We start from the raw sequence: 25,138 nt of genomic DNA, 5'->3' as shown, positions 1-25,138 counted from the left end.
GTTAAAGGTTAAGGTCATGCCATGTGACCGTGTACCATTAATTCTGTAATTTGTAAAGGAGCAATCTGTTTCTTAATGTAAACCCGAATCCTCATCTGAGCTAAACTGGAGGCTTAGGCAGTACATGCAATGTGGTATTCTGATCTGGTTTATGGTGTGATAACACACACACACACACACACACACAGGCACACAAAGGTCTGCTAAATAAGTGATGTTTCAAGCTATCCTCAGTTAAGTTCCAGTGCCAGTGTTGTGTACTTCTCCTCCTGTGAGCCTTGTCCTCCACATTGCTTTCTTGCCACTTTAAATTGGATGTTGAGGGACAATATGAGTACACTCTATTATTCATATACTGGATATATTGAGCAAAGCCAGTGAAGTGGAGAGACACAGAGGGAACACGTAGAGGAGTCGAGGAGAGGAGTCTCTCTTCGTACACTGACAACTTTGCTCAGCCAGAGATGACATATTTGAAACAAAATATCTAATGAGGAAAATATTGAGAGCAGTGGCTCTTGGGTCTTTTTGCCGACTGCCGATGCAGACGCGGCCTACGTGAGAAGTGATAGACCTCGTGTGAGAGGTGGTTACTGCATTTGAACACTGACATTCGCTTTGTTTCTTTAAGTCTTTAATTAGGTGATAGTGGAGCTATTAACTCTGTATCATCATGAACTTCTTGGCACTGTGATAATTTGTCAAGAGTTACTCCTTGTCAATGGTTACACGGAAGGTAAGTACTTTGATCTCTCTATGTTTCACAACTCAGATACTATGTAGGTATTATTAAAATTTCTAAAGTAATAATTCAAAACATTTTACTTGACACTTCAATTGGAAAGGACTGTCCCAGTAGATTGTAGCTTTTATTGTTTAACAATACTATTTTCCTTTTTATATTCACCCATCTAATAATGCAGACAGTTAAAGAGTTTCTAATGTTATTGCATTTATTCACATTTATTCACAATAATACGTTCACTGAAATCACTGCTCACTAAGTCAGTGAAAAAAAAAATGCTGATCGTTTATATAATGACTGTATATCGTGTTTGAGTAACTTAGTCAATTTCATGCCTTTCTTAGTTAACTAATTGGTGGCTGGACTGAGTGACAACTGATTTGTCTGCCTTAATTGAGTCTAATGGCTCCGAGCCTTTTATCCAGCTTTCCACTTAAATTGTGTGAATGCACACACACACACACACACACACACACGACTACATCAGAGCAACTGATTTTGACAGCATGTATAAACATAACACGTCAACACACAGACTAAGAAGAAGGATCAAATCAAATCCAGACCATGTTACAGCGCGGGCTGTGACACAGAACGGTCAGCTCTTTTTCACTGCTGTTTTAATTGTACTATCATAGGCCTGGTGCTGCAGGCAACTTCATTTCTGGTGCTTTCTGCCCCACTCCACACTCTCACTGAAAAACAGACGACATCCCAGCTAATCGGCCATTAGCATGGCAGGAAGACCACAGGCAAACTGTACCATTTTGCTCTACAGTGTTATTAGCCAATTCATTTCTTAAAGAATACACATTTCATGCCTCTTTGATCTAACATGCATTTTATTTGACCCTTGGCCGTAGTCTGCAAGTGCAGGAATTTGATTGGTGAATTAATCCCCAACTTGAGACCTTTGAACTCTGAGATTCACACTTCCTGACATATGGACTCATTTAAGAAATTGCCACCTGACCATTAAATTGTCACAGCTATTTCAGTTGACCAATATTTGGTGATTTTTGTTAAAATGTGTGACATTAAAATTCAGCAGAACAATGGGTGACTTTTGCTGGCGAACCCAAACAAAGTAGAGTACAGAGAAAAAAAAAGACCAATACTACATGATGCTTTCTTGTGGGAACAGCTGAGAACAAAAGCACTCACAAAACCCCGCATTGGTGATAAAGCTGTCTTTATTTTTGTTTATTAGACAAGAACAAGCAGCGCTGATTACGTCATTGTTCTTTTCAAGTGCCAGTGTAATGAACTTTATTAAACATTTTGAAAAATTATTGTTTTGGAGAAAAATACAGAAAAAAAAGTGTAGAGGTTATTTCTTTTCCTATTGATTACCACTATGATGGCTGAGCAAAAATGTCTGACTCTCAACATTCAAAATAGTCCACGGTCTAAAGAAATAAATATAGAACTATTTATTGCAAATGATACAAGAATACAATGCTCAGGAGTTGAAAACTGAAATGAAAAGGAGGATTGCTAAGATAAACTAAGGGCTGACAGAAACAAAGCAGGAGCAGAGTCTGTGGCAGCCTGGGCTTGAGGAGGACGTGAGGTCAAAGACTGTCTCGTCCTGCTCTGGCCACACCCTCCAGGTAGCATCACCTGCCTTTATCCTCTAATAGCCCATCCTCTCCAGCCACTAGATGGGGTTGACCCAACAAAAGAGGAGTGTGAGACACTTCAAACCCAAATATAATCATCTGGCCCCTAAATGTTTTAGGCTTAACATAAAACATTCACTCAATACAGTATTAAAGGAGCCAGGAAATAATATAGAAAAAAGACATATTTGTGGAAAAAATCTTAGGTACTGATAGGTAACGTCATCATCATCTTCCCATCATCATCATCATCATCATCATCATCATCCTACATCTCCTCTGGGGAGGGTTCCTGACATGAAACCACCAGTTTAGAATTCTAATGTCCAGTCATGTTAGTTCCTCTTCCCATTGGACCTCACGTTCATAAAACTGAACTTAACAAATGCTCCAAACTCAGCCTTGCAAAGGCGTGTCAACAGGTGAAGTTGTTCAGGTGCTTTTCAGACGAGTTAGAGTCGTTCACATTGGTTTCCCAGTTTCTTCAGTGTCAGATCCAGTCATTCAGACAACAAGCCAAAAACCTGGCTCTTCCTGATTCATTTTTTCCTTCTCATTCTTAAATACTTCCATTCTTGGTGTTTGTATCAGAGTTCAAAATATTAGCTCAAATTTCTGGAGTTCAGGAGTTCCTCCTTCCACCTTGTGAGGGCTCTCATTATATGGTGTGTTCATTCACGGCTGCTGGTCCTCATTGTCTGTCTGAAAAGAAAGACAAACTTGTGCTGTCTGGCAGGAGCTCTCTTTAACTGTCAGAAACTGTCTCAGACAGAAGTTATACTTTCACTATGCGTTTGTACCCACCCTGCTGTAACATTATGAGCTGTAGTGTTTGGGTTCCAATAGGCAATAATGAGAAGCCTGGGGCACCAGACTACCTTACAAAGAACAGACATCTCTAAACCAGACCAAAGCTAGAATTCTATCATTAATAATTCAAAACGAAAGTTCTGTTAACTGTAATAATGGCTAATTAGGCTTTTGTAGCATGTAGAGTTTAATTTGTGATAAAAAAAAAAAAAAACACACACACAGATGGAAAAAAAAATACAGATTTTAATTAAAAATTCATGGTAGGGAAATAGATACATGAAAATATATGAAATGAAAAAAAGAAGAAGAAGAAGAAGAAGAAGAAGAAGAAGAAGAAGAAGAAGAAATAAAAAAGTTCAAACCAAGCAATGAGAAAATTACAAACTGTAAGTGAACAGTGGATGGTTGAAAGGAATTAACCAATGCAAAGGAGAAGGAGGGATCTGCATAAACAGGGGTGGAGTAAAAGTAAAAGTAAATTACTCTAAGTACAGTTAAACTGATGACTGTTTTTGTAAATTGTCAATGAGTGACTATTTTACTTTTACTTAGGTATTTTTCAGGAGGGATACATAACTCTGTTTAGAGTGCTTTTTTTTAGCAAGAGTACTTTTACTGCTTTTACTTTTTCCACCTCTGTGCGTAAATGCAAGCAGAGATACTCGCACACGCAAATCTGTGGAGAGAGAAAGAAAGGACAGTGAGGTGTCCAGGCTCTTAGTGAGTAGTTTTGTGCATTTTGAGGGTTTTGAGGGAGATTGGAACTTAATGTTAAGAACTCTCAAGTGTTTTAGGAGATACTGTATAACATAGGTTTACTGTGAGAGACATATCTGTTTGATATGTTTGTATGAGGTTAACTGTGAAAGACATTTGTTTGATTTGTTTGTATAAGGCTTACTGTGAAAGACATTTGTTTGATTTGTTTGTATAAGGCTTACTGTGAAAGACCTTTGTTTGATTTCTTTGTATAAGGCCTACTGTGAGAGACATTTGTTTGAGCAGATGTACAACAATAGTGAAAATTAGATTGAGACTGAATTGGGATCAGTTTCTTGCAGCAGTTATGGGTGTTGTTCAAGACACCTAACTCTTCCTGGGGATGTTTCTGCAACCAAAGATAACTATAGAGCCAAAGAGGTCTTTCCAGTTTGCAATTGTGGCTAACACCATGACCAAAAATGTACTCAGGCAGTACACCATGAAAACAAAAGGGTTCATTCATCCTGACTATTCCTTTTAGTACTTTTTGGTGATCAAGAGCAGAGCTGGAGGAAAAAACAAGATCTCCCCTTTATTAACATCTTTCCTTTTTAAAATAAACGCCCCATAAATAAATAAATAGGTTAATAAAAAAGCATTTCTAAACCAAGGTAAATTTACTAGAGCAAAGGTCCTGTCGTCAATTCTGCGTGACACGGTAACCAAATATGCCGTTATGCATTTACCTTCAGATGACTAGTGCTTTGAGAGCCTTTCTGAGGACTATGTCCTGTGGGAGTTCATTAATGTAGAAGCGTCTGTGGAGCAGTCCTTCCATATGTCTCGTCCTGTGTTTGTGGACAGCTGTGTAGCTTTCATGGTGTCTGATATCTGTGCAGTCCTCAGTTATTCCTTTTCAGTGGAGACAGAGTGTCTGTCATGAATGCGGTGAGTGAAGTGAAGCTGGGCGACTCACATGCTGTGTGAAAATTACATGTAAATATTACAGTGAATCTAATAGCCATATAAGCATGTTAAGAGTACAAAAGAACACAGATAACATACCAGCGGTGTTCCAGACAGTTCTTTTTAGTGAGTCAATTAATTTCGTTCAGTAGACTTAAATGATTCTTATCTTTGACTCAGTGATTCATTCATTTCCATATCCTGTTGGTTGCATACAGTAGTACGCAGCCTCTATTTGATCAGTTTGGTGATGTGGTAGAAAAATGCTATCCCAGGAGTGAAGAGATTTGGGTTTGCATCCTTGAAGGGGTAGTCACATGAACACAGCATTGACAAAAGTTCTATACTAAATACTTTTAAAACTTAATATACATTTTTCCAAACATTATGTCCATTATTAGACCGCTGTGCCAAAGCGGTATGTATGAGGCCAAATGCTATGAAATTTGAAAAACTTAATAATAATAATAATCAAATTGCTAAATATCCATAATGTGAAATTGCAAGGGGCCATTTAAACCATATTGTGCAGCTGTAAAATTTAAAAAGTAATAATAATAATATTTAACGGTTTGAGCATTAACTCCGTGGCAGACAGACAGTGGCGCTTGTGTTAACTGGTCTGCTAGGGTCTTGAACCTGGGGCTCTGGTATGACAGGTAAGGGCTCTTCCCTAGGGCTACCCAGTAGGTGGCACATTGTGACTCTGGAGAAGAGGGCGGACATACATTAGCTTCCTCAGTTGAGTCTGCTCACCTCCTCTCAAACTCATCCTGTTGGCTTGGACTTGAAGAGCCTCCTGATGAGCTGCCAGCCGTGACTCCTCCAGATTTCCCACCAAAACAGCATGTGACGTTCTTGTTTTGTGAGGCTACATGTGTTTGTTGTGGTTGTGGTTTTGGACGAGCATTTACTGGCCCCAGGTGTGGAGCTGAAGTTGTACCATGGTAAATGTGCTGGTACTCACAGACAGAACACAAAACAATGCACCAGTTCAGGAAACAGCATTAAAGCCCAACCCGAGAGCAGGAGAGCCAGATCGTTTTGGTTTGAAGCAAATTAAATGGACGGTTTTTAAGTGTGATGTTTTGCTGGACACCATAATGTGCAGTTCTGGCTTTGAACTTGCACAGTTGATCAGCAAGCTCTGGGGAATGACAGGGCAGTTAGCTAGAGGTGTCCAGGGTCACATCATTCCTCACACACTGCAATCAAGGTGAACCTCAGAGAAAGCGCTGGGTGACTCGTCTCAGCAACATTTTGTAAAACCCTGACCTGAAGCAACATTGGTACAAAGCTTTGAAGTAACATTGCAATCTGTCTCTATTTTTGTTTGAATTTGTATTCTTATAAAAAGAAAAATCCTTTTTCCTCCTTTTTTTTTTTACCCGTTACCCAAACGATTTGTCATCCTCTAGATGTGAGAAATTGAATGGCTGGAAACTGTGGTAGCTAAGCATTAAGGCAGGTCATTTCTTCGCCTCCTTGGATTTTTTGTTGTTTGGTGTGTATTATCTGCTCTTCACTCTGCTGCTGCGTTCACCCAGAGCATCTAAACACTTGTGATCATGACGGGGAGTGGTTTCCAGGCCACACTTTCCACAGAAAAAAAAAAGAAAGGGAAAAAAACTGTAAAAATAGCCTGAGGAGAGATTGATGATTGTGTTGACACATCACAACACTTTGTGCGCCCAGTGTTACGTCACTAGAGCTCATCCTCCTACTGAGCTGTTTTCTCCCTGAAAGTTGTTTTCAATGTATCTCCCAGTCATCTTTGATCAAAAGCATTCTTTGACAATGTAAGAGATGAAAATGTGAGGGTTAAGATTATTTACGAGGAGAAAAACAGCTGCATTGTGATGAAATTCCTCTTAACATATGTCTGTGGTCACTCGCCTGTTTTTGCTTTTTCTTTCTTTTTTTTTTTTTTTTCCGTTGAAATGTGTTTTGTATGGACTATCGGTTCTGATTTCTCAGTAAGACTCCACAGGGAGGGGCCCCTGGAGACCGACTGAAAACAGCTGCCAGCATGTCCCACAGGAGGGTTTGTCTCCCAAGACTTATGGGTTTGAACATGCTTCAATTTTCATCCTCATTTTTTTTTTTTCGCGCTCTCCCTCTCTTCTCTTCACCCAGTACATCATTCTGACACAAACTTACAGACTTGTAAAAAGGAACACGAACAGATGTCCCTAAAATATGTCCACGTGGCTCAGAGTCCGTGCTTGTGGCCATAGTAAGAAGGAGACTGTTTGTAGAACAGAGAATTTTATAAGACACATTAAAACAGAGAGTTTGTAGAATAAGGTAGACCAAACATTTTTGTAGAACAGATTAAAACAGAGTGTATGTAGAGCAGAGGAAAACAGTAAATGTTTGTGGAACTGGGTAGAACAGTGAGTAGTCGCAGAACAGGGTAGAACAGATAATCTGTAGAACAGAATAGAACCATGAGTGTTTCTGGTACAGGGTAGAGGAGTGAGGTTTTGTAGAATTGGGTAGAACAGATAATCTGTAGAACAGAATAGAACAATGAGTGTTTGTGGAGCAGGGTAGAACAGTGAGGGTTTGTAGAACTGGGTAGAACAGAGATAATTTGTAGAAGAGTATAGAACAGTGAGTGTTTGTGGAACAGGGAAGAACAGTGATTTTGTTGTAGAACAGAGATTATCGATAGAACAGTATAGAACAGTGAGTGTTTGTGGAACAGGGAAGAACAGTGATTTTGTTGTAGAACAGGGTAGAACAGAAATTATCGATAGAACAGTATAGAACAGTGAGTGTTTTTCGGGAAAGAGTAGAACAGAATGTTTCTGTAGGTGTAACTCAAATAGTTTGTGGTATGTTAACTTCATCCAGTCTTAATCATCATCTGTCCCTTGTATTAAAGTGTATCACAACTGTAAACATAAAAAATGACCCTTGGCATCTTTCTCACAAAAGATTTACATTGTGACTTCCAGCAATTATTTTGTCCTCTCTAGTGGACATCTGGAAATGGGTGTTATCTTCCAACCCATACATGCTATTGAGTGAACTTCCATCGGACTCTAAAGGGGACATTTGGAGCAGTCCAGTGACACCAAATGTGTAGGGGGTGGGGCTTTGGGAATTTCCTCTTCAAAGAGGAAGCCCCACCCATACACATCACTGGACTGCTCCAAATGTCCCCTTTAGAGTCCGATGGAAGTTCACTCAGTAGCATGTATGGTTTGGAAGATAACACCCATTTCCAGATGTCCACTGGAGCAGACAAAATTGAATTGCTGGGAGTCACATATACATCATCTTGCTGTGCTGAAAAAATCACCTTAAAACCTCCACGCTGTTTGCAGTGGGGCTGGCAGCACCAGTGAAAAATAAACCAGAGCTAATGAATAATCATATAATGCCACAACGCAGGCACATTCCTAGCATACGTATAAACAGTACAAAATATTTTCCATCTTTTGTGTATGTGAAAACCCTTACAGAAAAACTCCATCATACAGGGACTGTGTGGGCACCATGGTAACACTCCCAGTCTCCCAATACAGCTCCAGCACACAGAATATTTTACACACATGTACTGTACTCAGTGTCATCTCTTCCTAGACATACTGTATAATTATATATTAATGCTATGAGGGGTACATTCCCCTGGAGTGGTGTGCTACTTTACAAAATAAGAGTTTTTTTTTTTTTTAACACATGCTCCATGAGGTAAACATGTTCTTCATGATTCCTACTCTAAACGAACTCCGTATATGTTAATGGGCGCACCCCGCTGGTTTTGTTATTATTTATTTTATTTTATTTTATTTTATTTTATTTTATTTAAGACCAGATGACCTGTAGCTCTGCAAAGCCTCCTCCAGTGAGATTTGCATCACTTTTGCCATGGTGGATAAAATACAGTTGATGCTTCAAACACTCTGTCTCACTGAAAGAGAATGAACACGGTGTCCTGTTGTTGGTGTTTTGGGGAGGGGGTGGTAGTTTTGCTTTGCGGTCCTGTCTTTTGTGTACTCCTCCTGTTTTCTCCCCTTTGTTTCTGTTTACATTTGATGGATCTTCTCTTGGGGGGGGGGCAGAGTTCTGTTCTTCTTGTAGATGTTTTTTGCTTTTGTATGTCTATGTTTTGGTTATGTTTGCTCTTGGTTTGTTTTAGTCTGTTGATGATAACAATACATTTTTCACTGACAACAATAGGTGGAGTGGACTTCAGCTCCTGTATGAATCAAGCTTTAAGAGGTCGCAAGCTGCATACAGTTTGTATAATTTGTAATCGTTGTAAATTGTGTTTTCTACTGTGAATTCATCACTTTTGACTGAGCTCCTTTCAAGTGATGGTTAATACTTACAGTGACCATCTCAGTCTTAGATGTAAGTCATCATCTCTGTGGTAGATGAAAGTCATATTGAACTGTCTCACATCTGCCACTCTCTGTGGTTTACTGTTTTAATGAGGCTTCTAAACCACACTCCGTTTTGACGATAGTTGACATTCAAAGCCTGCTCTTTCACGATTTTTTTTGAACACTGGATTGAAATTGTCAGTGTTTGATGATCCTGAGTGTTACGTGTGAGAGCGTTCTGTGTGAGAAGAGGGAGGCTGAATGTGGAGTGTTTCAGATGAATGTGAGAGCTCACATCCTCTGATAAATTTAACATCCTGCTATTGTCACATGGCTAAACCAAAAATCCCACTGGGTTTCTATCATTACCATAATCCTTTCAGGTGCATAGATATAATTAAAATCAATGATATGTGTATCAGCTAATGTGAGGTTTCAAATGTGTCAAGTAGATCAAAATTTCTGTAGCGTGTCTAATGGTGTCTTTCAAGTGGGTTGGTTTTTCATGATCTCCGGTCCACTTCTTCTCTTCATTTCAAACGTGTGCAGCTGTAAGACTGTCCCCGATGAAATGAAACAATACATATATGATGGTTTGAATTTGTCTTTTGTTGTTGTAAGTTCATCAGTATTGGGGTCATTTCATCATTACATTAACCGACCCCAACACATGTGAGGAGCTCGAATTCACGACACCATTGGACAAAATTGGACAAACAAATGAAGAAGTAAAATCACAATGCAAATGAAATTACAGGAAGTCCAAGTCTGTGTTCCCTGTGTTTTTGGGTTGGTTTTTAATACTCATACTTGAAATAGCATTAAATAATTTTTCAACAAGATTTTTAACTTTAATAATTTTTACTTTAATCGGCATATATTAATAGCAATTTTTAGCAATTCTTTTTGCTGATTAAAGCTTGTGAAAATTAATCATTTTTATTTTTAAAATGCATAACACATACTACATTTCCTTTTACTTGTTCCATCATTTATTACAAAGAGCCGATAACTTTTGTTTGCATGCAACTTACTTACCATAGGAGAAAAAAAAGGTCATTTAATGTTGGAAATTGGAAATGGATGCATTTTAGATTGAGAACTTACTGAAAGTCCTAAAAAAAACATGAAGTAATGTAACTTTTCTTTGGTTAGACAGCTAAAGTCAGTATGGTATACTTGACCATCTGGTTGCACTATTTGACATTTGTTGGTTCTACCGCTTGACTTTTCAGTCTCAAATCAAATTCAGCAGATGGACCATTTCATATATTTGTGACAACACAGTTAGTACTCACATAGGTAAACACAAGCCTTTGAAACAGTTTAACAGCAATGTAAGGACTCCAAATTTTGCAGCGTTGAAAGGGAGAGAGTCTGAGACGCGTCGAACTAGACAGCAGACTGAACAAGGTCCGCGTACTTTCTCCTTCCTCGGTGTTCCCGCGGGATTTCGATCACTCCCAGTTTCTTTCTTTTTCTTTTTTTTCTTTTTCTTTTTCAATAGTTAGACGGACAAGTAGCTTAGCATAATCTTCATGCGGCACGAATATCCACTCCCCACCCCTGCATGAACCACCACACACATTGTCCTCATTCTCCATATCAAAGCTCTTCTAATTTTACCCACAGAAATGCATAGAGAGGAGCTCATGTGAAAATGAGAGGATTGGGGGGGGGGGGGGGGGGGGGGGGTCATTTGTACACTGAACCGCCACAAATGTTGGCGATGCACATCCATTGCAGAGTATGCCCTTTGAGTAATTGCTGTCCAATATCTTGACATCTCTGGAACACGCTTCAGCAGGCAGCTGAAGTGAAAGATCATATTTTTAGTCTGTTGCTATGTAGCTAAGGTGCTGGATTTGATTCAGTATCTGCGGGGCACTATCATGATAGGTCTACGCTGTCGTTCTTACATAAGACCATCATTGTCAGCACCCTGTCTGTTCCACCAGCGATAAACACACACAGATCATCCTGGCAAATTAATCAACGGAAACATGTGTTCACAACCACGACCTTTCATTTTCGTTTTTCATTTTGTGAAAGAGTGCAGGATCAGATCTGACGACAGATCAGACATATGAATATATTCCTCTGGGTCAGAACCATACATCAGGAGTGCTGTATGCTTCAAGAAAATTCTCACTCACTCACTCATTAATTAAGCCACTTATCCTGATTAGGGTCGTGGGGGGTGCTGGAGCCTATCCCAGCGCTCATAGGGCGAAAGGCGGGGAAACACCCTGGACAGGTCGCCAGTCCATCACAGAGCAGACACACAGACAAACACACTCACACACACATTCATACCTAGGGGCAATTTAGTTTTCTCCAATTCACCTAACCTGCATGTCTTTGGATTGTAGGAGGAAACCAGAGCTAATCCACACAGACACGGGGAGAACATGCAAACTCCACACCGAAAGGACCCTGGCCGCTCGGCCGGGAATCGAACCTGAGACCTTCATGCTGTGAGGCGACAGCGCTACCCACTGCGCCACCAAGAAAATCAAGACACTAAATTCATCACTCATTGTTAAACACATTAAGGAGTTCTCTTTACATTATGTACAAGCAAAATGGGTGCCGACTATTTAGCATCCATTTTGAGATGCTTTGTAAACTCACATAAACATGTTGTCTGTCAAACCGCCTTGTAATTGATTCATATTAGTATTCAACTCAATATGACTCACCTTGGCCAGATTCACCTGAGCATAGGGAAAAGTATATGTCTATCTATGGAAACACAGAATAAATCATTTTGATTGACAAGTGATTGACACGCTTGATTTGCAAGTATGTGGTAGTGGGAGTGAAAAAATAAGATAAAAGTATTTGAAATTTGAGATGTTTGAATCTTTGTTGAGCATTGGAGATGGGGGGGTATTCATATTTAAACTTTAGTAAACATGAGGATATTTAATAAATGTAAAGTTTTGAAAAACATGCTGTCAAAAATCAGGGTTGTCCCAAAGGAAAACTTTTTTTCCCTTCTTTTTGTGTTCCGACCGGGTTATCCCTAGTGTCTGTTCTGTCTATTGAATAAAAGCAACACTTTTCATAACCATTCTCAGCAAAAAAAAAGAAAGAAAAAGGAAAAATGAGGACATGTACTGAAACATTCTTTAAGAAGCACAGACAGATATTTCATAAATGCAAAAGATGAAAAGAAAAATGTCACACACTCGTTTTTCCAACATTTCCCTGTACGGAGTGGTTCTGTCAGAGCTAACACTTCCCGCCTTTTGGGATGGGCTATTTTGGGAAGAATGAGCATGCAGATTTTGTCTACTTCTTTAAAAATCTATTCTCGAAATTTGCTGCTTATGATTCAGATGTACTTTTCGGTTTTTTGAGTTTTTTTGTTGTTTTTTTTAAACAAGTTGCTGCTACGATTTCACCTCTAAATTTTTATTTTTATTTTTTTATTTTTTTATTTTTAATTTTTATTTATTATTTATCTGAAGCTTAACAGTCTCTCACATCTGAAGACTGTCATGAGAGAAAGGAATCAACGTCAGCCCCTTGCAGTAAACACTGCATGTTCTGTAAAGACATGAGATGAGATGGAGACGAGGTACGAGGCCTCTTCCAGCTGTGTACCGCCTTCTCTGGGCAGATGGCTGACGGATAAGATGAAAACCTGCGAGAGTTTAATTGGAAGAGCCGGTTCTCTCATTCATTTGATACTTTGTCACCTTCCCCAAAGCATAATGGCTGGGATGATGTTTGCCTCATGAAGATTTACTCTGGATAACTGACAAGAACTCATTGCCTAACCCAATGCCTAACCCTTCCTTCACACATCTGGTTAATGACGTTAATGTACACTGTAATAGCACCTCTCTGGGCCACACCTAAAAGATTGTTTGTTTATATGATATTGTCTTCATGTTAAATCCTGGGGGCAAAGGTTGACTTAACTGACAAGGGCATTCTCTGCATCTATTTATGTTACAGAGTGAAATTACTTTTTTTTTTTTTTTCATTGTGTTTTTTAAGGATGACATGGAAACACATTGGTTCATATTAAACAGGGGCACCATCACTATGAAATGGATCTCTGAGCCTTTATGAAATATATATAGAAATATATATAATACAAAAGTCAATATCAGAAAGTAATCATTCTCTTCTTCATCATACACTGTGTCAGATATAGCAGCTTAGCAGTTCAAGTCTTAAGAGTATCCAAGAGTTTGCTCAAGAACTATTAACTTCACACACACGCACACACGCGCATACACACACTCACTCATACACACACACACACACACGCACACACACACGCACACACACACAAAGTTTATTTAAAACAAAAAAGCATATTAATATGAACAGCTCACACTTCTGCATCTCCCTCTCTCTCACATAACCATGGCAACAAGCTAGATGAGCATGGCAAGCTCGCTGTCTTTTATTCACTTCATGTCTTTCCCAGGCAGTGCTAACTTTAGCTGCCATAGCGCTGAAGGTAGGAGGACAGATCTCAGACATTCTTCGTCTCAAGACGGAGCTTTTGAAGTCTTGACAAAGATGGGTGCTCCATCAGGCCCCTCCCCTCTCTGTCTTCAGTTACATCAATGCAATGAGGTGAAAAGAGACGTGAGTCTGACCAGTGTGGGAGAGGACCCAGAAACACAATCTTGCTCTTGTCCTGCTGGCCCTGCTCTTGGCATCGCCTGGATTTTACCTCTGTTTTCTGACCCCTTCCACTCATGTATCCAACTCATGGGAATAAGAGTTTATTGACCTTGACTCCTGGTTTTTGCAGACCAGATTAGGATTACGGCAGGGAGATCCAAGGTCTCATTAAAAATTATTATTTCCATTCAGATACACACACATGCATGAACACGCGGACACACACACACACACCTTTAATTCAGCTGATTACATAGTTCATGGACATAAAAATATGTGTTATATATTATTAATATACGTCACTGATGTAGGCAATACTGCTTTATTTAGAAATAAAACAAACTCTACATTATATGTCTGGTGTGGCCTGACTATGACCCTGTTGGCTTTCAGAGTTTTTGTGTCAGAATACGGAGAGTCTGAGGTCAGAGAGAAATTCTAATATCTAGTGTCAGCTCGTTAACAAATGCCATCTGTACAGATAACTGTTTACAGCAAATAAGAGTATAGACTATTCTTTTTGTTGTTGTTGTTGTTACCATATACTTGCCCAACGTTCACACTGTGAGCGGTGAGAGCGTCAAAATTTGCCCTAGCCGCCCTGTCATCAACACTTTCAAACGCTGTGGACGCTTCAACGTAGATGAAATAATTTACAATTTAGCATTTGGCAGACGCTTTTAGCCAAAGCGACTTATAGTCAGTGCATCAGTCGGATTCCTAATACCTCATAAGCAGACATCGCAATAAGACTGAGCGTCAATTTACTCCTTTGTGTTGCGCCCTTGGAATTCTTTGACAAACATAGATACAAGACAAGGTTTTTTTTTTTGTTTTTTTTTTTTAAAGGAAAGGAGGTTAGGCATTGGGGGATAGGTGGGTTCTGAAGAGGTGGGTTTTCAGTTTCTTGCAGAAGATGGTAAGTGATTCCGCAGTCTTAACTGTATGAGGGAGGTCATTCTACCACCGCAGGGCAATGGCGGAGAAGAGGCGTGGTCGGGAGGAGCGGCTGCCGGGTTCTCGAAGTGAGGAGACCGTCAGCTGACCAGAGGTCGTAGAGTGGAGGGTTCTAGTAGGGGTATACGGAGTTATTAGGGACTGAAGGTATGATGGGGCAGAGCCTCTTGTGGCGTGGTAGGCCAGTACCATTGTCTTGAATTGGATGCGGGCAGCTACCGGAAGCCAGTGGAGCGCAGTAAGCAGTGGAGTGACATGAGAGTGCTTAGGGAGGTTGAATACTAGGCGTGCAGCGGCGTTCTGCACAAGCTGGAGCGGCCTGATGGCGCAGGTCGGTAAGCCAGCCAGTAGGACGTTGCAGTAGTCCAGGCAGGAGATGACAAGCGCTTGGACCAGGAGCTGGGTTGCCTGTTGTGTGAGGAATGGGCGGATTCTCCTGATATTGTATAGGGAGAATCTGCAGGATCGAGTGACTGCCGCGATGTGACCGGAGTAGGTCAGCTGGTTGTCGGATACAAGTTCATTCGGAATGCTTGGTCTTGTTAACTGTTTTTAAAGGGGCCGCAAAACAAACAAACACGTTGACCGGTATCTTTGTGCCGACTGACCGCAAGTAGAATATAAGTTAACCTAATGAAATCTTTTAAATGTGAAGGTGTTTGGTAGCAAACTAATGAAATAAACTAATTAAAAGCCATTTGTGTGGTGTGACTTTTGTGTTGATGCTAAGTGCTAATGTGATAAAGATGCTACGTCAAATTTCAACATTTTAAATCTGCCACAGCAATGATCATTAACCGCTTCCCCACTGTGCTTGGGAATTGATGTTTGGGAACAAAAGTTCACACGGTTGCATTCTCTAGAGCGCAAATCTCTAATTCTCTAATTCTCAAGAGCGGAGCACTTCTGACTCTCCTAGAAAAGTAATGACTTCCAGTCCTTTGACACTCTCGCTGCTTCCAGTGTGAATATACGGTTACTTTGTGACACCCAGAGAACAGAGTTTTAAACTAGCCCTAAAATATTTGAATGCAAACCACAAAAGTACTAAGTAAGACAACGCATAACTACTACTACTTACAAAACTATCTTAATGAGGAGGAATGCATTTATTTGACTCTTATAAAACATAAGTCCACAAACAACTAAAAATGCTACCAGCTAATAAAGTCAACTGTATGTAAAATAAATAGCATAATCAAAAATTCAAGCGAAGTCTTGGAAAAAAAAATTGTCAGTCTTCTGTGAAAACAGGTCTGATCTGCAAGCAAGTCACAGAACACTGTGAAGGAGCCGCTGAAAATGGAGCATTTATTGGGAAGTCTACAATACGGCACTTTTTACACAAGAATGATCTGTATGGCAGAATGATCAGAGGAAAACCGTTTCTAGCGTCTAAAGAGTGAGGATGAAACTCATGATGAGCCCGAAGCTCTCTGAAGAAAAAAGAAAAAAAAAAAAAAAACTGTGAACCAGTGAAATGAAAGATGAACTGTTCAGCCATAACCACAGAGGATACGTTTAGAGAAAAGAAAAGAAAAAAAAGAAAGAAAAGGGTGAGGCTTGAAGAAAAGAAAACCTTGGCAGGCGGTAAACATTCGGGTGGATCTGTCATGCTCTGGGTGTAACCTCTGTAACAGGGCATATTTTTCCAGGTGAAAGAAATAATGGTGCTCAATAGATATCAACTAATTGCAGACACGAATGACTCAGAATCTGATAGGACACTAAAGCTGAAAACAAGTATGATATTTTGGCAAGACAGTGATGTGAGGAATAATCTCTCAGAATCGTTAAGTGCAGGAAGGAAAGGTGAAAGTTTCTGGAACACAGTGAAACCGAAAATATTCTTTGGAATATGTTGGAGGACCTCAAATGTATAGCACACAAAAAGACACCTATAAATATTTCTGAGTGAGAGAGAGAAGAGCGATCCCAAACACAAACAAACAAACAAACAAACAAAAAAACTGCAAAAGCACAAGCAGAAAGACTTTCAGCGACCAACAGGATATATTTGGAAGCTGTTGTCTCTATTAAATGTGGTGTTATTAAGAACTGAAACAAAGAATGTCCAAAAATTTGCATGTGCCATAATTTATGTATTAGATTACTTTGAGGACAAAAAGAATCAAACAATTACTATGATTTCAAATGATCTTTACTGTACTGTGGTTAAGTCACAAGTCAGCATTGGGTGTCTGATTTTTATTTCAGTTTTCCTGGGCAGAAAAAGTTGGAAAATCAATCTAAAAAGCCTTTCTCTGTGCTGTGCTTCAGTGTTTACACAGACATGGAAGAAATTTGGCCGCTGCTCCTCAACACAGAACTACTCTTTTGTGTTTCAACCATGTGATGTTGGAGGACTGTCTGACATTTCAGTTCCATTCAAACCCCACAGAGCCTAGCACTACAATTCAGATCTGGGCGTTCGCTTTGTCATTGCAAAACTTGCTGTTTGGTTTTTTTTCTCCCATTTTAAACCACTCTATTGTTAATTTGTTCATGTGCTTAGGGTTCTCATCCTGTTACATTGTCCGTTTTTGGTTCCGCTTCAGCTTTTTGATGGATGATGCATTCTTCTCCAGAGCTCTTCGGTTCATGAGTAGGGAACATCTGATTCAGTGTTTGATTCAGTGATAGCAAGCTCCAAACCATAATGTTCTCAACACCATCCATCTAAGGGTGGTGCCAAGCATGATGTCTGGTGTTGCAGTGCAATAGCTCCACCTTTTGAATAATCAGTCTGCAACAACTTGTTCTGGAAATCTTGTTCCACACCTTGGTGATCTCAAGCAAACTTCAGTCAACCATTTATGCTTCTTTTTGGTGAGCAGAGATTTCTTCCTGACCTACCATGTAGCATATAGACCAAGTTTGTGTTCACTCCGACAGTTGACTTATACACACTGATGTCACATACAGCTAGAAAATGCTTGTATGCCCTTTCATCTTAACCTTGGTTCTTGGAGACATCTTTGAGCTGCTCTGAGTCAATTTTGTAGGTTTAACTTGGTGGGATGGACAACCTTTGGCAGATTGGTAGCATTCTGGAATTTTCCCCACTTGTAGGTATATCCATCTTACTGTAAGAATGAGACTTGAAACTGCCCTGAAATTGCTCCCTCATAGACCTGTGGCCATCAAAAGTCATCCCTCTGAGGGCCACAAAGAGCCTTATTGATCTTATCATGATATATTGCACCACACACCAATGTGGTTAAGACCAGAGCAGACTGAATTTCTGCTCTTTATTAAAAGCCTGACCACAGCTCCAAGCTTCTCGCTGATGATTTCGTTCTCATTTGCACCTGTTTTGGCCCACCTGATACCAATTGCCATCGTTTTTTGACACGATAAAACTAATTATTGGGGATGACAAAGCTTCGGGGATTTTTTTTTAAGCTGTGATTTACTAATAATTACCTTGTCTAATTATACTACATTATTTATTAAATTAGGTCACCTCAATCCCTTAAAAGCATTGAAATGAACAATAGATAGCCACAAGTCCAGATGAAGTGAATGAACCTGCCTTTGTTCACAGCCTTGTAGCACTCAGCACAAATGTCTACTCACAGTCAGACATTCAGTGTGAAATACACCGATTCCAAATGGGAGGGAACTGAATGGGCTGTAACCACATGATGGATTTCCCGCCAAAAAACAGTTTATGAAAAATCTCACTCTCGGATATAAGCGTCGACATTCTAGTCTGAATTAATTTTCTGTGGGTCTTCTTGACCTTGAGATACTCTCTCGTTGTTTTCTCCCAGACCCCCACAGTCTCTCTGTCCCTAGCTTACTGCTTCACTAATATGGTTCGGGGTTATTTTGAATGATTAACTAAATACCCATCTTATATATGGAGGTAGGCTACCTGATGCGAAATGTACCAAAAGCTGCCATTTAATTCACTTCTAACCCCCGTGTACATTCCCTCTGAAATTTGCGTCACTGAAAATTTCGCAAAAATTCATTATCAGCTCACTTTCATCAATGCAAAGTGTCTGTTAAGCTACACAGTATGCACAAATTTCTCTTTGCATGAATTAAATGAAGACAGGAAACAATTATTCACAGCTTTGCTCAAAGACTAATCCTTCTTGGGTCTACAAAGGTCAAAATTTATGCTTTTTTTCCCTAAAATCTTTAGGTTAAGTTCTGTTCACCTGCTAATGCAACCAAAATATTGTTGTTGACTGTAGAGCTAAAGAACATGGCTAATTTTACAAGAGCTTATACTAAGACGACTCTTGGTTCTGTTCACTATATAGAGAAACAAAAATTTCCACAGGGAAAGCTATCTACAGCAAAAAAAAATGTGATACAGAGCATATTTGCTGCTTCCAAAGAGGGCTAGCCAAGCACAACATTCTAGAAATGAAGCTGCACATTCACTCGCTGAACTTGCCAAAGAACACTGGCTTTTTCGCAATTTATATACAGTCAGTGCCAGGCATATAAAAAATCACATCCTTAAGTGTTATGGTGGATTTCTGACATTCTTTTAAATGAGAAAGCAGCAGCAAAATGCTAACTTCTTCAAAAGAGACGAAGCATTCAGCAAACAAGCTGAGAAAGTTCTGGACATTTTTTGTGAAGGTCCATTTATTTACAAGAAACTAGGATCAGGATTAGATGGGGTTTAGGGTTAGCTTTAGGATTAGGATTAGGACTAGAATTAGGATTGGTGTATTAAGAATTTTCCCCCTTTTTCTTGTGCTGTATTTGGCCTAGTGCAGCCACCATAGTGTCACAGACCCCATTTAAACCCAGTTGGCAAAGTGATTAGCTAATTAGTGAATATACATTCCAGGAATTGCCAGCATATCATGGCTGTTTACTGTGTTGCAGGGCCTCTGTGCTGTGTGGTCTCCTTACTGCTTCTGTGGCCATTGTGCTATGTTCTCCTCTTCAAGGTGTTGAGGCACAAAGATGAGCTGTGTGGTAAAACTCTGTTTGTGCATAAGAGGTGCACAGTACAGTGAGGAGAAATGGTTTGAATAGCCCTGCAAGTGGCCTGCAAGCTAGCATATGAGGGATATTGCTCCAAAGAGAGGTAACTGTGTTTTTAATGTTTTAGTCAGTGGTATGTAGTTATTGTCCTGCTGTATCATAATCTGGTGCCGGGCTGCTTTAATCCTACAGGCTACACCACCGCTGCTCTATCTGTTTATTTTTTTTTGGGGGGTTCTTTTTTGTTTTTTTAGGGAGGGGGTCTTTATCGGTTGTTTGACTTTGTTCTCTTTTCTGTGATGCTTTTCTTTCTTTTTTTTTTGCTCAGTTGTTAATCCCATTTTGTTTGTTTTTGTTTTGTTTTGTTTTAGTTGCTTTGTCGTTTCTGTGTCAGTTGTAGTTATGAATCTATCCCCCTTTCTTTACTTTTCTTTGGTTATGTGGCAGTAATTGGATTTTTGTTGATTTCTTACGTCCTGTTTCAGTTGATATATTTTGTTGGGTTCCTGGTGGACTGGTTTGCGGCTGCGCTGGCAGGGGTGTATAGAGGTTCTCTCACCCAACCCCACTGTCACAATCTAAACATTCATAGAGCCTTACCTCAGGCCACCGCTCATATTAGGGTTAGGGTTAGGATTACAGTTAAAATTAATATTGGTTTTTTCAGTATTACTGTCAACAAAATACTTAACATACCCCAGATAACTGAGCTAAGTTTACTTTGAGTGAAAGTGATGTTTTTCATACACCAGCATTTCTTGAAGTTGAGTATTTTGCAATAGGGCCCCATTAAGGGACTGAAACAAACTATGAAATAAAATGAAAGGCATATTATATTCATAAATTCTGACTCCTGTACTTTACAGCACTCTGTATCACGCACCATCAGATTACACTGAATTTACATCATTTTTATAAATGCAACCTTCTCATAAATATTGTTATAAATAATAAACCAGCACAACATAACCTTCCATGTAAGACTATAAGTTACATTCATATTTAAGCCTTCCCGTGTCTTAAGGATGGATACAACCAATGGCGTGCGAATGGAATGACTTTTTTTTTTTTAAGAAAGTTTAGAGGTTGAATGCTAAGTCGTTGTGTTTAAAAAGACTCTATTGTCTTGACTTATTTGCTAAACACAATAAAATATCAACACTAGTATCTTATAAAGGTTTGACTGCCAACTGAATTAGTCTGCACGATCCTAATATTTTATGGATAGTACTCAAGTGTGCAGTCTCATAAGGCCCTCATTTATGACTGAGACACAAATCAAACTGTGGCTGATGAATGTAAAGTGAGACAATACTCTCTGCACGTCTGTCATTTGAAAAGTGATTTACCATAAACATAAATAAACTGACGGACTCCAAAAGAGACTTTGACGTCTCTTAAAAATCTTAAATGAGTGTGGCTCACAGTGTGACTCCCATCCCCTTAGCTCTCATCTGCATGATTAATTGATTATATTAAAAAAAAACAGTGCTTTGTCTTTGTGGAGGTGACCCCAGTCTTGTTTAACAATGTATTTTGGATCAGTGTCTGGGATCAGCTACTAATACTTGTCTGCAGAAACTTTTAGGTGTGTGTACAGCAAGGATTGCTCTGATCACAGCTGTGCCCGCTGAGTTAGAGGAGGCCTCGCTTTGTCACGGGTCAATGAAACTGGCATTGATATGCCGCTGGTACTGAAATGATATTGGCACGTAGTGGCCTATGCTAAGGGGTCAGACAGTATGCGGCCCGGCTGCAGTGGTGGATGGGGCCATCTGAGAAGTGAGTGACACAGACGCTGGTGCGGGGGTTTTGTGGTTCAGGTTGGGGGCTGTACTGAGAAGATTTAATCATTAAAGACAGATATAGGGCCTGTTGTTCTAACCTAATTGGCTTTTAAAGGCAATCATGGGAAGACTCCTTCATGGTTCCCCATCAGTAACTCAACGACTGAGCATTGGCACCCTCTGTTCTGGTGTTCCAGTCAAAATAACCGTATAACGCTGAAAAGGTCTTCTTTGTTTTCATAGCTAGGAATCTTTTGGAGGAAAATTAATTGATGGCTGTCAATATTTACTGCTAACCCAGCAGAACATTTATGCATGTTTGAGTGAGAAGAGAATGGAGTTAAGCTGTCTGAGGTGATCACTCACTCTGTAGTAATACTGGCTGCTCTGAGAGAGTTGCGTCACCAAACACATCTCCCCTTCTTGGCTGTTTTGTTCCCAGTTTTACAAAACTCAACATGTTGTGTGAGCGGTAAGGTTCTTGTATGATGGGGGTAATAAAGAAGCAGCTTGGGCTCTTAGAGTGTCTCTGGTGGGGGAGGAAATTGGTGGCTATTGCCGAAGGGCTGGATTGAGAAGTAAATAGGAGAGTGGATGATCTCCAGACAGTACTGTAGGCAAAGAGTAGTCAGTCTTCCTCCTGGAGAGTAGTAGAGTGTGCAGGCTTTTCCCCCAGCCCTGCACAGACACACTTAATTCAAATAATTACAGTTTGGTGGACCCTTTGAGTTTTAGATTCAGGTGTGTTGGATTAAGAATGAAGCGAAATCCTGCAGCCCTGCAGGCGGAGAATTGCTCAGCCAGGATTTTCCTCAAATTGGATTAAATGGGTTTTGGGAAGTGCATGCAAGTTAAAAAAAAAAAAAAAAGAAAAAGAAAGAAAGAAGAAAAACAGAGGTGGTCAGAATGTGTTAAGCTGGTCTGCACTGACATATTCTCTTCACTGGATTGAGATCCAAAAACCTTTCAGTCCCGGTTCTTCTCTGTGATAGGGAGATCGTCCCTCTGTGGCTGACCTACATACATACTCCCTCCCTCTCTGAGATGTTACTAACGCAGACAGTCCATAAGGAATAACGGCAATGACACACACACAAACGCACATACACACACGTCGCTGTTATCATATGCCATCACGACAAGTGGAGGATCTTAGAGAACTCAGCAGCTCTTCCCTCAGTATCATCACTGGATCATTTACACACAGAGTGAGGTCATGGATTTAAATGCACAGGTTCAGGGACTTTAGAGGCTAAACACCAGTCATCTGTTTATGGCGGTGAATATGACATGTTAATAAAACCCTGGCGTGGGTTTTTCTGAGATCATTCACACTTCTTTGACTCTGATGGAAGGTGTCAACTCCTTTTTGAACCAACCGTCAAACATAATGATCTGAGTCATGCGTCTCCCTCGGCAACAGGTCAGCTTCACCTCCTTGATGACAAAGGCCCTCAGACAGTGACCGCCGAGAGACCTCATGAACAGGAAATGACATTTCCTTGATGTGTCTACATTGTGACATCACTGATGAAATAGAAAAGCTTACCATAGCATCCCATTTGCACTTAAGACTTATTTACTTTTTTTTTTCCCTTACCCTTGTTTTTGTAAGAACACCAGGGAAATTTGCCTATTAACCAGGTGGCTGTGAGTTCCATCCATTAAAAGGTAAGGCATCTTATCCACGAGGTTGTTCCAAAGATATGTGACCTCACATTGGGCCAGTAATGACTGTTAGCTGGTCTATATAAGAGCAAACCTGTAATTGTGATTCATTTTAAACTCTGCTGTAACCCATAACCACGTTGACATTATCAGTACACAGTGAATGCAGAGGCTAACATGAGCTACTATCACTACATACACAGCTCTATATTTGAGCATTCCCTACTTCCAAACTGGGCCTGGAATGCTAATGAGGCCTGTATTCCTCAATGGGCACACTCAAAAATCTCGTTCTGTTGAGGGGAGGGACTAGATAACTTCCAACCTTGGACCAACTCTCTGGTCTTGCACGGAACACAAGGGGAATACATGCAGAATTCTGTCTAAAAGTGGCTTCAGTTTAGTAGAGTATTAAACAGGCATAATACTGTTTATATGCTTTAAGCAGTTATAAATTATTGAGATATTGAGATGGGCTGCTTATGAAAATGTTAAATTGCATGACTGTTTAATTCATACCCTACCAAATGTCATGCCTCCATTTCCACCTCCCTGTCTCCTGGCGAATCAGTGCTCTGCTCTTTAATCACTGTGTTACTAGTGCACTGTCTGATCTCCGTTTACTCCTTGTGTCTTTTTTTCAGTTTCAGTTTTAAGTTTCTTGTCTTGTTCATTAAGTCATGAGGTCTCCTGTATATGTGTATATATATATATATATATATATATTCTGTGTGGAATCTCTCAGATATCTGAATGTACTGAGTCTGTTTAGCTACCATTGTTCCTGTTGAACTTTTTGGTCCTATTACATACCTGGTTGCTGTTTTCTTACCTGTTCCTGTTAACCTTCTTGTTAGTCTACCTGTTCCCTGTTAGCCTCCTTGTTCTTGGTTAGCTTTTCAGCCCTGGTTAGCTCCTGTGTATCAAGCCTAGCCTGCTTTGTGATCACTGATTTGTGATTTAGCGTCAGCCCACAACAGCATGTTCACCATTGTTGCAGCCGCAAAGACCACCTGAGTTATAGTAGCCAAGGGTTTTAATTATGGCCCAACATAAAAGTACCACTACATGATTCAGTGTGTTCAAAAGGTGTCAAGAGAAAGAGAGAGAGAGAATGAGAGACAGAGAGATGCACTCAGACATACCTCGCCGGGTCCCTCACTCTCAATTCCCTCCTTAGGAGGGAAACCTCCAGCGACGCCACCTGCAGGAATCCCACAGACACGCACCAAAGAGAAGCAAGCAACGAAAAACACACAAACCGCAACGGAAAGCTCCCAAGAACACGTAACAACCATGCACTGAACTCTACCTGTGCCTGCCTTTGGCTTTAGATTAGGTTTGAATAAAGCTAGCTCGCGCTTGCATCCAGCCTCTCTGAACCTGTGACACTAACAGCATTTGTTCACTAATGATATGAAATTATGAAAACTGGACGAATCGGCTTTGACCTTCCAGCCTCAAGCAGCTCCATTTCAAAGGCGTTTGTTTACACAGGCATCCATTTTGGTTAATGTGGCTTTTATGACTAATAATTCAGAACTAACAAACTAGCAGGGTGTTGAATAAATGTGAATGAGAAGTGAGAATGATACATGTTATTACTGGCCTCCCCGACTCATTTCAGCTTTTCACCTCGATGTTCTACTATTTCTGTCTCATCTGACTCGTTATTCCAACATAAAGCCCTACGGAAACAAGTCTTTGGAAATATTTTCACTTCCCGATTCGACTTTGATTAGTCAATCTGCATAAAACTGCCCATTTAATTGTAAAATGCACCATACAAATAAAATAAAATTGAATTGAATTGCATTGAACTGAACTGAACTGAATTAAATTTATATAAATAAAGGAAAACCACGGTTAACCCTCGGTTATAACCTTCGGCCAATTCTGGGTGTGGAATGTCGAGTAGTTGTTTTTATT

The sequence above is a fragment of the Chanos chanos genome, chromosome 16, assembly GCF_902362185.1.
Source record: "Chanos chanos chromosome 16, fChaCha1.1, whole genome shotgun sequence".
Taxonomy (NCBI): domain Eukaryota; kingdom Metazoa; phylum Chordata; class Actinopteri; order Gonorynchiformes; family Chanidae; genus Chanos; species Chanos chanos.
Note: the sequence above shows the minus strand (reverse complement) of the source record.